We start from the raw sequence: 13148 nt of genomic DNA, 5'->3' as shown, positions 1-13148 counted from the left end.
CACCTAGCAAGTGTGGTGTCTGGCGGTGACACCACATTCCTCCCCCGCAAATCGGCGTACGGTTGTGTTATAAGGCTTCCGCCCGCCGTGGGGAGGACCCGATGTTGACATATGCGACGAGGTGGGGAGCCTAACAACAGGCGAGGCTGTGCCACCCGCACCCTGCCATTCGGTCCGAGGGGATCTAGGAAACGCCCGAAAACCTAGTCCAGGGAGCACGCCAACATGCGGTGTATGCGCCCGTAGAGAGACAGGAGGGGCCGAAGGGTCGACCTCCATCGCGTCGGGGTACCCAACGGGCGAAGACGCCATCTGGTCCGGAGCGGGCAAGAGTTCCATGTCGGAGGACAGCGGGTCACGGGAAGCGATCGGCGGCGCGTGACCCAGGGAGGCGCTTGGCGGCTGCAGCGAAGCGTCCACCGCGGGCGTCGCCGGCGGGAGAACAGGCGGCGGCGGCGGCGGCGCGTCACCATGGGGCAAAATGGAAGGCAGCGTCGGTAACACCTGGGGATGAGGCGAGCCAGGAGCAAAAGCAGGTGGCTGCCGCTGCACAGGAACCTGATGCGGCGGATGGAGCAAAGACATCAAGGTTCGATGAGGACGACCGTGGAGCAACTCAGCCGGCGAGCGACCATCTCGGGGCTGAGAGCGATACGAGGACAAGAAGAGCAATAACGCGTCCTCCCGAGAATGCGACTCTTTCAACTTCAACATCTGTGACTTGAAAGTCCGGACCAATCGTTCAGCGGCACCGTTTGACTGCGGCGAAAACGGCGCGGATGTCAGATGTTGAATACCATTGGCCTTGCAGAATGACTGAAATTCTGCGGACATGAATTGTGGGCCATTGTCGGAATCAATAGTCTGTGGAAGACCTTCTATGCAAAAGATAGCAGATAACGCTTGGATGGTGGCAGATGACGTCGTGGAAGACATCCGGACAACAAAAGGAAAATTACTGAATGAATCGACCACAACCAACCATCGAGCATTCCAGAAGGGACCAGCAAAATCGATGTGTATGCGTTGCCAAGGGGAAGTGGCTTTCGGCCATGCAAAGAATTTCCGCGGTGGTGCGGATTGTTGTTCGGCACACGCCATGCAAGAAGAGCACATTTTCGTAATCGCAGCATCGATTCCGAACCAAGTACAGTGCTGACGAGCAAGTTGTTTCGTTCGCACTATACCCCAATGTCCTTGGTGGAGAAGCCGTAAGACAGAGGACTGTAACGAACGTGGGACCACGACCCTGGACTGATCATTATCAGAACGCAACAGCAAAACACCACGTCGTACAAAAAGTCTCTCCTTGTGAGCAAAAAATCGGCGAACCAACGGATCCTCGATCCGTGACTTTGACAAGGGCCATTGCGTAGCAACAAAACGCAAAACGGTAGCAAGGACAGGGTCAGCAGCTGTGGCTGTAGCTACACGACGAAAATCAATCGGAAACGATTCGACCACATCATCGTTTTCCGAATCAATGAACAGGCAAGCAAGTTCGGAGGAATCGAATGCTCTATCCTCAGCAACAGGCAAACGGGACAACGCATCAGCGTTTCCGTGCTTAGCAGTGGACCGATACAAGATATCGTAGCGGTACTGCGAGAGGAAAATAGGCCAGCGAATGAATTTCTGCGCTGTACGTGGAGGTATAGGCTTGTTCGGATGAAAAAGCGATGTCAAAGGTTTGTGGTCTGTGATGATGGTAAAGTGACGACCATACAAGAAATCATGAAACTTAGTAACACCAAATACGAGAGCCAAAGCTTCTTTCTCGATCTGTGAATAATTTCTTTGCGCAGACGAGAGCAATCTGGACGCAAAGGCAATAGGGCGATCGTGCGATCCATCTTTGTGCGCAAGCACAGCACCGATCCCGAAATTCGATGCATCTACTGTCAACAAAAGGGGTTTCTGGGGATTGAATGGCGTAAGGCAAGTATTTGAAAGCAACGCCGATTTCAACTGGCGAAAGGCGCGTTCGCATTCCCTCGTCCAGACGAACGGAACACCTTTACGGCGTAAGCGATGAAGCGGAGCTGAAATGGAAGAGGCATGTGGCACATATCTGTGGTAATAATTAATTTGTCCCAGCACACTCTGTAGCTGCTTCAAATTCTGCGGAGAAGGCAAGTCTTGTATGGCACGGAGGCGCTCTGGACTGGGATGTATGCCTTGGGCATTGATTACATGTCCCAAATAGGGTAAGTCACGAGCAAAAAACACACATTTGTCCTTCCGCAAGTGAAGACCATTTTGTCGCAAGACCTGAAATAATGTTCTGAGATTGGCTAAATGTTCTTCTTCCGTCTTTCCGGAGATCACAATATCGTCCAGATAGTTTGCTGCAGTAGGGACCGACGCACAAACAGTTTGCAGATATTGCTGAAACAATGCAGGGGCGGATGTACACCCGAATGGCAGTCTTTTGAATCGATACAAACCAAGATGCGTGTTAACCACCAAAACGCGCTGGGATTCTTCGTCCACCGGTATTTGCAAGTACGCATCTGCGAGGTCCAACTTCGAAAAATATTTACCCGGGCACAGTTTGTCAAAAAGATCTTCCGGGCGGGGTAAAGGAAAAGTTGCAATCACTAGTTGTGGATTCACCGTTGCCTTGAAGTCCACACAAAGTCTCAATTTTCCGGAAGGTTTTGGCAAAATTACTAAGGGTGATGCCCAGAGAGAAGCCTGCACACGTTCAATCACACCTTGTGATTCCAAATCGTTTAACGTTCCGGCGACCTCATCACGCAATGTGTGGGGAACATTGCGTGCTCTGAAAAATTTCGGTTGTGCGTTTACTTTCAGTTCCAAACGTGCTTCATAGTTCTTAGCGCAACCAAGGCCCGGTGCAAAAATGTCTGCAAACTCTTCACATAGACGAGAAACACTGGCTGAAGGCACAGTCTGGTTCACTGATAGGACCTGATTGACTATAGACAAGTTAAACAACTGAAATAAATCTAAACCAAACAAGTTCACTCCAGAAGAAGAACGAAGGACGTAAAATGACACAAGTTTTGTTTGTCCCTTGTATGTTGCAAGAAGGCTGCACTGTCCTAACACAGGGATATTCTGACCGGAATAACTATTTAACTTAAAATTTGCGGCACGCAACGGAGGTGTGCCCAGTTGTTTGTACGTGTCTTTATTGATCAATGAAACTGCATCTCCGGTATTGAGCTGGAATGGTATCACGTTGCCATTTATGACCAAATCTACAAAAAGTTTATTGTCCTGCTGACGACAAGAGCGACTGTCTCATGCAACGTGAACCAACACTGGTACAGAATCACTTGCGACTGGACGCGATTTCCGGCGATGTCGACGCACACTATGTGTGGGACGAACACAGTCGCTGTTAGAAAGAGCGGCACTGGGTGGAGTGAAATTAACTACATGAATGTCCATGGGCGAAGGTTCACGAGCCTGAGTATTCTTGGTTCGATTCCGATTCCGGCGTGAAGCAAAGGGCCTGGAATGGTTGGGAGTGTCCGATCTGAGCTTTTTCCGGCAAACACTTTGAACATGTCCTTTTTTATTACAGAAAAAGCAAATAGCTTGGCGTGACGGGCAATTCTCACGCGAATGTCTAGTTGCACACCGCGGGCATGATTTTAGTACTGCATTTGCTTGCTTGCGCGACACACGTAGTGGAGAGGTTGGCGGCAGCTGCACGGATGGGCGCGAGGGCTGTTTACCGTTCCGAGCAGCTCGCCTGGCGGGCCGATTGACGGGACACACAGCTGGCGAAGATTCAAATGATTCCTGAGCAAAGTCAAGTGTGTCTTGCCTATCCAATATGTCTATTTCTCGTTGAAGGGAGGGATTGACTAGTTTCAAAATCTGTTCCCTTATACGAACATCAGAAACGTGCTGTGCAATTGCATCACGCACCATAGTATCTGAATAAGGGAGTCCACATTCACACTCAAAAGCACAATCCCTAGTAAGGCCTTGCAAAGTTGCAACCCACTCCCTATTAGTCTGACCTGCCATACGTTTTGTACGAAAGAAAGTATACCTTTTTTCAACTACATTGACTGATTCTTTGAAATATGCATCTAATGCAGACAAAATTTCGTCGTAGGACAGAGTTGCTACGTCGCGTCGGGGAAACAATTTCACTATCACACGGTACGTGGACACGCCGACGCACGCTAATAAGAAAGGCTGCCGCTCGTTACCTTGAATTCTGTAGGCGGCGAGATGGAATCCAAATTGGCGTGACCACTCCGTCCAGCTTTCCAGTGCCGCATCAAAAGGACGAAAAGGTGGTGCAACTGCGTGTTGTGGCTGCGGTAGCGGTGGAGCGGCGGCGGCCGCATCGTTTTGCATCGCACGTTGACCCTGGACGAGCTGTCCAAGGGCATCCAATAAGGCCTGCGTCTGCTGATTCTGCAAGCGATAAAATTCGAACAGTACATCTGGAGATTGTGGCGAAGCCATGACACAATGAAATCAGTCTAACAACAAACACAAAATCCTCGGCGCCATGTACTGTGTTGGCAGAAGAGCCAACACCGTGTTGCTAGAGGAGGCCGAAATGCACGCGTTTAAGCTCACGTAGGCTGGCGTGAGGTCTGGAACATTACAAGGAAATGAGAACTTAGAAAAACGGATGCAGTTGCTGTAATACTTAACTTTAATCCATAATTGTAGAACATCGCTCTTGATGATACAGAATTATAATCTCAATATAAACTGGTAATGGCGCCTTGCTAGGTCGTAGCAAATGACGTAGCTGAAGGCTATGCTAACTATCGTCTCGGCAAATGAGAGCGTATTTGTCAGTGTAGCATCGTTAGCAAAGTCGGCTGTACAACTGGGGCGAGTGCTAGGACGTCTCTCCAGACCTGCCATGTGGTGGCGCTCGGTCTGCAATCACTGACAGTGGGGACACGCGGGTCCGACGTATACTAATGGACCGCGGCCGATTTAAAGGCTACCACCTAGCAAGTGTGGTGTCTGGCGGTGACACCACAGGTAACGTAGACGTATAGTTTTTTCAGTAACTGTTATGTTTTTACCATGAGTGAGAAGTGTGGGCTTTGTCGTAGGTTAGTGAGTAGTGGGTTATGGTGTGAGATTTGTTCAAAGTATTTTCATAGGTGGGAATGCAGTGGGGAAGCCAATGGGCACTCTAGCGAGATCCTCTCCTGGAAATGCAGAACTTCTGGCAGAAATAAGTTGATAGAGGAGCAGGAGCGTAAGAGCTGTGCCCTTCAAATGGAGTTACAAAACGCAAAGAAGGAACTAGATAGGTTGAGGAGGGTGAAAGGCGCTGAGGTATGGGAACTGGCAGTTGGTAAGATGGCAGCTAGGAGGAGGAGATATTCAGACAGTTGTACTTTGCATATAATCAATAGATCTGACCAACTGTCAGAGGTGAGTGGAGAGGAGCATCTTGTAGCTGTAGGTGTAGGAAACATGCAGCAGTCCTCAGCAGTTACGGAGCCTAAGTCAGTTGCAAATCGTAAAAGAAAGAAGAATGTTCTGCTGTTAGGTAGTTCGCGTGGCAGTGGTGTAGGCCAGCAGTGTTGGGGAGTGAGTACCCAGGTCACCATAATTGTAAAGCCTAGTGCAGGTTTGGCTCAGGTGACTGTTAACACAGGGGAGTAGTGGAGGAATTTCACGAACGAGGATCACGTAGTTTTGTGGGTGGAGCAGGGAATAATCCTCATAGGGGCGGGGAGTATGATGTAGGTGGTGACTTGGTAAAGATGGTCACTCAAACTGGAGACACTAATGTGCACTTCTTGCAACTGTTTCAGCGTCATGATCGACCTCATCTTAATGCTCCTCTTAAGCGTATTAACATGGAGTTGGAGAAGGCATTGATGGCGGAAGGCGTAGCTCACATTGCAGTGGTGCCAGATGAGTCTATCAATTGATTGGGGGTCACTAGGCATGGCCTGCGTCTCAATAGGTATGGGAAGCGGAGGCTGGCAAAGCTTGTAGATGACTGTGTAGTGGGTGGTGGTGGGGTCACTCACTGAAAAATTCCTGTAGTAGTTGGTGTTAGAGCTGCACCTTTCTTAGACTGAAGTCAGCTGATAGGTATCCCTGCTTAAGGGAAGTCCCTCTAACACACAGATCACCTTCAGAGGAGGTCAAGTATCCAAGTAGGAAAGGAATTGGCATATTTCATCAAAATATAAGAAGTATTAGAGATAAAGTTAGTGAACTGCTTATAGATGTTGATTCTGAAATTATTTGTATATCACAGCACCACTTAAATAATTTGACAATTCAGAGGCTTCGTTTTCCAGGATACAGATTAGCTGGCTGTGTTTCAACGAGTTCTTTGCGGATTGGGGGAGTGGCCAGATACGTAAAAAGCAGTATTCCATTTGAGTCCATGGATTTATCACGGCACTGCACTGAACAGGTGCTTAAATGTTGTGCAGAGGCTGTTGAATTTAGTGAACCTAAACTTCTAATTGTTGCTGTTTATAGGTCCCCAAACTCTGATTTCAGAGCATTTCTGATCAAGCTAAAGAGAGTTCTTGGTTCACTTGATAGGAAGTACTAGAAATTAGTTATAGTGATGGCTTCAATATTAACTTTCATGTGATTGTGCAAGGAGGTTGTAGGAAGATCTCCTAATTTCATATGATTTGATGCAGATTATGTTTTTTCCAAGCATACAGGGGAACAGCAGCACAGCCATAGACAGTATTTTTCTTCATTCTTCATTACTAGATGGGCACAAAATTAAACACTAAAAGGTTTTTGTACTCAAACAAATGTTATGTATAATTACAAACTATGTAGAAAAGCTAATCCAACGGTAATAGAGAGTTTTTTAAAACCTCATTAATGTGAGTTAACGAGCATTGCGCTCTCATTTAAATATATGGCCAAAAGAGTCAGCCTACAGGAATTGTGAAACGAACCCTGTCGTCCAGGACCATGTGCCACAAAGGGCGCAGATTTACCACGAGATGGGGAAACTCACAGCCGTCTATTGTCTATTGAGGCCTAAGCGCTGTAGCGTGCGAGTGAGACAGACGAGAACCTATGTCATAGGGAAACCCAGTAGAAGCCATTTGTGGCTAAGGAGACGTAGCAGTGTTAAATATGGCGGGCCTAAGATCGGCCATAAAGGGAAACATTTATGAAAACTGTTTAATTCAGTAGTAGTGCAGGGAATGAAGCCACAATAATTTTAATCTACCAACCTTCATAAAATTTCATGGTGACCCCAATAAAACTTGAATATTGATCATATCTATTACAGTTCATGATTAACTGTTAAAATGAAATTAACAAGTTTTGTAACAAACACCTGAATGCTAAATTCTGAACGCTTTGGCCGACCTTAACAATCGATATTTCATATAGAATCGCATCATTAAAATGACAAATGTTGTAATTATCAAATCTGTAACTTTATTTCTTCAAAAGATATAGTAAATTTAAGTTATCAGCATTTTCAGTTAAGCATCAGATCATCATCTTCTCCACACAAAACACATTGAACGATGACAGCATAACACCTTATTGGATCATTAGGTAATAGAATATTTGTTGTAAAGTTTAGTGCATAATAGTTACTTTTGTTTGTTATTTATTTATCAGAAAGCACAATGGTGCAAGGTTACTGGCCGTGGCATTCAAAGCTAAGAAGGAAATTGTATTGGTTTTATACAAATATAAGGGGGTTGTTTGTGTTGTTGCCCCAGATGATGATTACATAAATATTTTGTCAGGATTTGTAAGCGGTGGGTCCTTGACGTATGGCAATACGCGAACACTGAGAAATAAGTTTAAACAGTTTTATTAACAAAGGCGGATTATAAAACGCGCACGCTATGTGCACCCATCATCACTGTGTCTGACATCCTAATTATGGTCGTAGTGAAAGGCTCCATGTGAGCTAAGAAAAGAGACATATTCGCGCCCGAGGCCGCGCTAGTTAATACTGCGCGCTGCAGACGGCGGCCAGTGGCTTACTCCGCGTCGCAGTGCGGCCGGACGTGGGTGTACTGACCAAGCAAATTGTCAGCATTCCAGGCAGGTCGGCTGGCGAGCGCGTGTTACATACCGTACGGCTGTGCACAATCTGTAGACCCTTACATCACTCTCCCCAGAGAAAAAGAGCAACCATAGGTGGCTCAAGACGACCTCCTGGGCGCTATGAATCTGTTTCGCCATTTGTGGCATCGGAGGGCATTGCAACATGTATTTCATTTGCAGACACAGCAACATTTGGTACAGAGAAGCATGCCTTCAGGATGACAATTTCATTCATGACAAATGCTGTTGACAAAAGACAAATTAATAAAAGCAATAAAAACACAATACTGACAACCAAGTATGCATTAACATTACTGGATGAATCGAAGGACTTAATTCTATTTGCTGTTTCAATGAAGTTTAACTCATTATTGGAAGAAATTGCCTTTTCACGAATATCCGTCATTAAATTACTGTCTTCAGAAAAACTTTATAAGGAATGCTTTCCATATGTTAATATGTATGAATCATTGTAATAAACAGATAACCTTCTCGTTAATGACAAATGTCCAGTTGCTTGAAATGTAGTTAACAATACACCAGGCATATCAGATAGTTCACATGATAAATCACAATGTGTGGCTTTCAAGATTAATCCACTATTATTCAATATGAGTGTAAAGGGTAGCTCAGGTGTATCATAATTTTTATATGTAAATGTGACATCAGTGGTGGAGTTAAATGAGAAAATTATACCTCCAGAACATCGTTTAAGAAATTGATGATAAAGATGAATTAAAATTCTAGGTCAATCATCTCTTGGGGGGTGATTCATAAACAATTCTTTCTCACAGCTGTACACTCTACTGTCTAAGAAAACTGCCAATTCAGGGCAAATTAAGTTATTACTATGTTTACACATATGCAAATCACTTTCATTTAGGGACACAAAATATCTTCCATCCTTGCTGATCAGTAGATAATCATTTAGTATGTACTTTTCATGAATACCTGCCTTTCTTCATTTCACAGGGTAAGTATAAATCTAATACATTTCAAAATTATGCTTTGATCTAGCAATGGGAATAGAAACAATAACAGTTAATTCATCTTCAGTCATTAAAGAGTGTGTCGTGGTTAACTTATAGTAAGCATATAAATTGTAAGAGTTAACAGAGTAAATCATAGTATAGGTTGCATCTAGCTTTCGTTCAATTGATAGTAGGATCTGTAAAAATTGTTCTGGATGTAGTAGTGCACTGCTCAAACAATCATTTGAACTACTTTCTAAGGCTGTTCTTAAGTTAAGGGCATCCATTCTTGCATTTGATAAACTATCAGTAATTCCTAACAAAAGAGTGTTTAAATCAAAGTGTGCACTCACAGCATTTAATCCTTGGAATAGTTCTTGGATATTTGCGATCGTTTAGTTACGAATTACGTGGAAATGTGAGATAAATTGCTTTACAATCTGTTAAATGAAAATTGTGTGGTTAGTTATGGTTCTTTGCATTTTCTTTAATACGAGAATTTCATTAGAGAGGTTAGTTGAATCTGTAATGGATTGTTGTTCAAGAGCTAATGTTTTGCCTTTAACTTCCAGTAGATCTCGACTAGTTAAAGTACCAAACACAGTACAAAGGATACTCCCTCCAAAATCAAAGCAGGCATGTTTATGCCTAATTAAAGTTTTGTGTGGCAAAAGCTTTAAAAACAGTAAATCTCTTGCTCATAACTAGCAAATGTAGACTCTAGCTACATTTTGGCTGTGATCCTGTTTTTATACCAAGATGTACTCGTTTCCAAAATTGTATCGTTACCATAAACAGAACGAATTAGATCAATTTGCTTCTTTACAGAATTGAACTGTTGCTGGTTTTCACTCAGATTACACTTGAGGACAAGTTTTGCATTACTGGTTGAAACTACCATGTCTGATCGTGGTTCAAACAAAACACCTGTACTCTGTGGTACTATTACTACAGCATTAGTAGAATACGCTATCATAGCAAACATTAAAATAAAAATGAACATAGTTAAGTAGTTCTAAATACTAGAGTTAACAATGAACATTAAATAAATGAGTTTCTTGTCGTAACCTGTGGAATAAAAGGTTTAGTTTCACTATGCACTCGTGCAATGGCTTCAATACTAAATTTTCACAACACATTCACATAAGCACATGGCTGAAATAAAGACACGCATTGCACTCTCACACACTACTCACGCTTACGCAGATTGTAGGGGTGTCGGGAACGGGGTCGCTTGGAATGTGGCGATGCCTTGGCCTCGAAGTCTGGACTGCGAGCTAACGATTCTCGCTTCCTGGGTTTGAAAACAGCAGGTCTGCCTCTCAGTCGGTCCTCGTCGTCTTGTGATGCTACAGAAAATCTACCCAGAAATGGCTTTACACGATTGACATGAACGACAATCGAACGAAAGGGCAGTTGGAGGTTAAGAGTGACTGGCGACAATAACTCCAAGATTGGATATGGTCCTTTCCAATTTGACTTGACTCTTCTTTAACACCACATTGCTCAGATACACAAGATCTCCAACTCGATACCGTGGCACTGCCGCTTGGCGGTCTTGTTGTCTTTCTTGCTGAAGAAAGGATTGATGATTTCGCTGGTTCACCCCCCTCCATGCTTCCTTTAGCTTGCGTGTTAGATCCCTTATGTGTTCATTGCTGACTCCGGCAGTCGATCGTGCAAAGTCCAAGGGTGAATGCATTATTCTTCCGTAGACGATCTCATTTGGACTTAGGCCAGTTGGGCTCTGCATTTTGGCATTGTAACAACTTACCAAGTACGGTAAACAGATATCCCAATTGTCGTGTTTGCTGCTCACATAATGGCTAACCATTTTAATAACTGTTCTCTCGACTCGCTCGACTCTTCCATTTCCTTCAGGGTGTGCTGGTGTAGTCATTAACTAAATTATTTGCATGAGCTTACAAGCCTGTTTAAGTAATTCACTCATAAAATTCGTTCCTTGATCACTAATTGTACTTAATGGTGATCCAAACTTAAGAATCCATTCTTTTACAAATACTTTAGCTATAGTCTCAGCGCTCAGATCAAGTATTGGTATCATGAGAAGGTATATAGAGAAATGATTTAACATTGTCAATATGTATTTGTTTCCATCTTTAGTCATAGGCAACGATCCTACGACATCTAGTCCTACTCGTTCAAATGGTTCACTTGTCTCTGGCAGTTCTTGCAATGGTGCTCTACTTTTTCCTACATTGTTCCGTCTCTTACAGTAATCACATTGTGAAACAAACCTGAAAACGTCAACTTCGCGGCTTGGACACCAAAACATTTGAGCTATTTTAATGTTGGTTGCTTTTTTACCGCAATGTCCTGATAATAAAGACTCGTGTTGTTCTCTCATGATTTGCTCTTTCATACTTTCTGGAATAACTAGGCGGTTTCCTTTAGTAGTTATTTTGTACAACAATCCATATATTTCGACAAAACGTTAATCATTTTTCCATAGTTTGCATTGTGGATCTTCTTCTTGAGTTGCCTTTAACTCTTCTTCTCGACTTATTGTACCACAAACATTGACTTTTCGACTCATCGCATCAGCATTCACATGTTGTTTACCAGGTCGGTGCGGACGGCGGCCAGTCGTGTACTCCGGGTCACAGAGCAGCCGGGCGCGCGTGTACTGACCAAGCAAATTGTCAACATTCCAGACAGGTCGGCTGGCGAGCACGTGTTACGTACCATATGGCTGCGCGCAGTCCGTAGACCCTTACGCAAAAGACCTTAACGTTTATCATGTAATGGATATTATTGTTACTTTGTTTAGAATGTGAAAGTGATCGAGCTTTGCTTAATTAAATATGCTAAAATGTAAAATAATGTTGAATAAGCTGTAGTCAATCAGGTGGACGGCTCCAGTAAAGAGAACTGCTCTAGTCAGTTGAGCGACGATGTTCGTCAAGCGGGAAACACGGCCGTCGACGGGCAGAGGGACAGTGCTAGTGCAGACGCGAATGGGGACAGTTTGGTTGTAGACACCGCAGGGCACACACCGAGCGAGGTGGCGCAGTGGTTAGCACACTGGACTCGCATTCGGGAGGACGACGGTTCAATCCCGTCTCCGGCCATCCTGATTTAGGTTTTCCGTGATTTCCCTAAATCGCTTCAGGCAAATGCCGGGATGGTTCCTTTGAAAGGGCACGGCCGATTTCCTTCTCCATCCTTCCTTCACCCGAGCTTGCGCTCCGTCTCTAATGACCTCGTTGTCGACGGGACGTTAAAACACTAATATCCTCCTCCTACCAAAGGGCACAGTTCGGATGCAGACGCGAAAGCGGACAGTCGGTCTAGCAAGTGAAACGACTTAGAAAATTTCGCGTTGTGTGGTATCGCAGGACTTAGTCTCTGAGTGGTGAGCAGCCGGGTTCCTGGTGAACTCTTAACTTTTCTCGGAGATAACTTGTATTTCGCTATGAGATTGTGCATGATCAAACTGTGTGAAATGGATATGCGCTCGGGTGTAATAGTAATTCTAAATATGACCACTTTCGCTACTAGTTTGTTTTCTCAATAATCATTATTCTAACCAAATCACAGCTGTGTGGTCTACATCATTTATGGGTCATTAATTTAGTTCCCGATAGTAATATTACTGTTATTATATGTTATGTTAACTTTGTATTTCGCAAACTTGCCATCAGCCAGACAATTTAACCAAAGGATCACAAGTGTCTAATTTAGGGCATGTGCGGTTCAAACCCTAGACGAGTTTGAGGCAAGACATTTCGACGAAGAGGAACCGCATGTGAGCACGAACATCTATGGGATGTTAGCTCACAATTGGGGTTCGTCCGGGATAGGAACTTGGAAAGTTGAGGGATACGAATCTTGGAAATTGTTGGAACCGAAATGGATTTTGGAAAGTGTTTGTTGCGGAATATGAACTCTAGAAAGTTTGGAATTGGATACGAATTTTGCAAAGTGTTTCCAAAAGTATTATCTGAACTTTGATAGGCAGGACCTCTCGCAAAAGTCAAATGTGATGTCGGTTCAGGACTGAATATTAGATTCCTTTAATAGTTGTGAAATTACAATTGTAATTCTCACAGTTAACGACATTCTGTGACCTAAGTCCCAAGTATGTGGCAGTTTAGGCAGTTTGCTTGGGGGCTCTGAGCTATG

Source organism: Schistocerca americana, chromosome 6 (assembly GCF_021461395.2).
Source record: "Schistocerca americana isolate TAMUIC-IGC-003095 chromosome 6, iqSchAmer2.1, whole genome shotgun sequence".
Classification (NCBI taxonomy): Eukaryota; Metazoa; Arthropoda; class Insecta; order Orthoptera; family Acrididae; genus Schistocerca; species Schistocerca americana.
Note: the sequence above shows the minus strand (reverse complement) of the source record.